Genomic DNA, 2,692 nt, shown 5'->3' on the forward strand with positions numbered 1-2,692 from the left:
AATTCATTAAGAATTTGATTATAATCTATTGACGAACCTGAGTTTGATTGAGCATATTGCATATAAGGTTGTGGCGGCTGCATAGGTCTTGAACAGAACTCCTCATATGGCTGCCAATATGCTTCATGTTGAACTTGTTGAGCTTTCCACCACATAGAGTTTGAATGATCCCTCCAATCGCTTTGTGGATATTGATTGGCTTGGTATCCTTGCCTATAAGACGTACTAAATGTAGGGACATTTTGTAATGTGGTCCTTTCAGCAATCTGCGACAATTGAGAATTAAGATTTGCCAATTGAGCTTGAATGCTAGCAACATCCATGTCTTACTTCTCAAGCACCTAAAATCAAAGAAAAAGAACTAAAGCAAATATCAAAAGTAACATCAAACAAAGAAAATAAAACTAAGTTAGAAACTAAAACGAAAACAAACTAAACGAAAATAAAAGAACCAAGGGATTAGCAAAGTTGCTAATCCCCGGCAACGGCGCCAAAAATTTGATGCAAACTAAGTAAGCACACAAATTAAAACCCTCTTGTGACAATTGTAGTAAAGATGCAAGTAGGGATCGTTCTAGACCGGGGATTAGGAGGGATTACTAAATCACTTGGAAACTGACTCAAAAACGTAAAACAAACGTTAAAAACACTAAACTAGACTCAAAGAATGTAAAACCAAACAATAAAATACTAAAACAAATCAAAAGACTCGAAGAATACAAAACACTTATAAACACAAATTAAGACACTTTTTAACTAAATTAGACACTAAGGTAAAGGGGGATTGTGGTTTTGACGAAAATAAATTAAATGCACAAATTGTAATTTAAAGGCAGAATTTAAATATGAATGTGATGAAATATGGAATGAATGCTAGCTAGAAGGTTCTTCTCCACACATGTCACACTTGCATACACTTTGATTTTCAGTTGGTCTTTCGATGAATTATGAAACTCAACACCCCGGGTTAATTAGGTCCGCTTAAATTAACCGTCAAGTTTTCCTTAATTTAATGAATTGGATGATTGCATACGACAACCCAAAGCATTCCCCACAAGTTCCCTACATGAATTGCATAATAGAGATACAAGCAAGAATCATTAAGCACATTGAAAACTATAAGTATTGACGAGGCATTCGTTACTATGATTGCATGAAACTTATGTCAAGAATTTATTTAACGCGATTGTTTATAAGCAACCTCCACTACTTGTGAAAATAAGTTCATAACTATTAGGTGAAATTCACTTATATTCTAGCGTCATATTCATGCATGAAAATTAAGCGTGCACTCTCAATCAACATACATAAATAAGTTATCGATCAAGCAGTTAAACAAATTGAATCCACAACTTATGAAATTCCAACCAAATATAATCAATTCATATTGCAAGCATAAACATGGTTTCGAATCACCCCCTAGCTAACTAGGGGGATTTAGCCTCTCATATTCACAACAAGAAAAATAAAATTGAATTTAAACATAAAGAACAAAGGATGGATTACACCTAGAACGCCCAACGAATCCACTTGAATTTCTGCGCGTCTAAGTCCTCTTCCTCCTTTCTTCTTGCTGCGGCAGAGAAGGTTTATTGTGTTTTTGGGTGATTTTCTGGTTTAGGAATGGGTTTAGGGAAGTGTGGTGGTGCGGCAAGGTGGTGGAGTGATGGAGGAAGGTTGGTATGGTGGCTGGAATAATGGAGGAAGGCTGCGGCAGGTTGGAAAATCTGGGAGATGGCTTGCGGCTGTTTTAGAAAATATGTGGAATGGCTGCACGGTTTTTTTGAACAAAAATGCGGCTGTTAGGGTGAATTATGGGATGCACGGCCTAGGTCAGAAATTAAGTGGGATGACGGCTTCAAGTTGAATAATGGGAGAGTCTGTGATGGTATTCACGGCAGAAAAAGAAAAAAATATGAAAAATGGTGGCTACGGCTTAAGGACCCAAAAATGGGATTTGCGGCTAGTTTGTGAAAAATGGGATAATGGCTGAATGATTAGGTTATGGTGGCTCATTAAAAATATGGAATGAGTGGGATATAAAAAAGGGTTTAATAATGGGAAAGAATGGAGTAAAAAAAAGAAAATGGGATTTGCGGCAAAGGTGGGAATTTTAATATGGGATGGTGGCTACGGAATCAAACCTTTTTGGTTTATTAGGATGAATAATAAAATGGCATGAATGGGTGCTACGGATTAGAATGAAATTAGGGTGGAATAATGGGAAAGGTGCGGCTAAGTATGTAAAACCTAGGGTTTTAAATATGTTTGGTTCCTAGCTTATTTTTATTAACGAAAATAAATTCAAAGGCTTACGAAATTAGGAAATTAAAACATAAATATAAAGGTGCGGCTAGGAAGGGAAATAGGGCTAGGGCCTTGGTTTTGTGTCCTAAAGTGCCTATAAGGCCGTCAAAGTGGCTAGAAAATACGGACGTTTAAGTTTAGGAAAGGTTACCAAAACGGGAAACTTAGGGTTAACTTTCCTAAAATAGGAAACCTTGTTTGAGTAGGATTCTTCGTTTTGGTAAGAATTCATCGTTGGCGTAGGAATTCGTCGTTTCTTCAAGTCTTCAACTCATTCATTCCTCTTTCGCTCCAAAAGACTCCAATTTGCATCTTCTTGCACACTTTGGCCTTATAATCTGAAAATACACAAAAGTGGCCTTAAACATTGAAATAGATAAGTAAA

The sequence above is a fragment of a genome, unplaced genomic scaffold, assembly GCF_019419815.1.
Source record: "Pyrus x bretschneideri cultivar Hongxiangsu unplaced genomic scaffold, Pyrus_bretschneideri_v1 Contig17, whole genome shotgun sequence".
Lineage (NCBI taxonomy): Eukaryota > Viridiplantae > Streptophyta > Magnoliopsida > Rosales > Rosaceae > Pyrus > Pyrus x bretschneideri.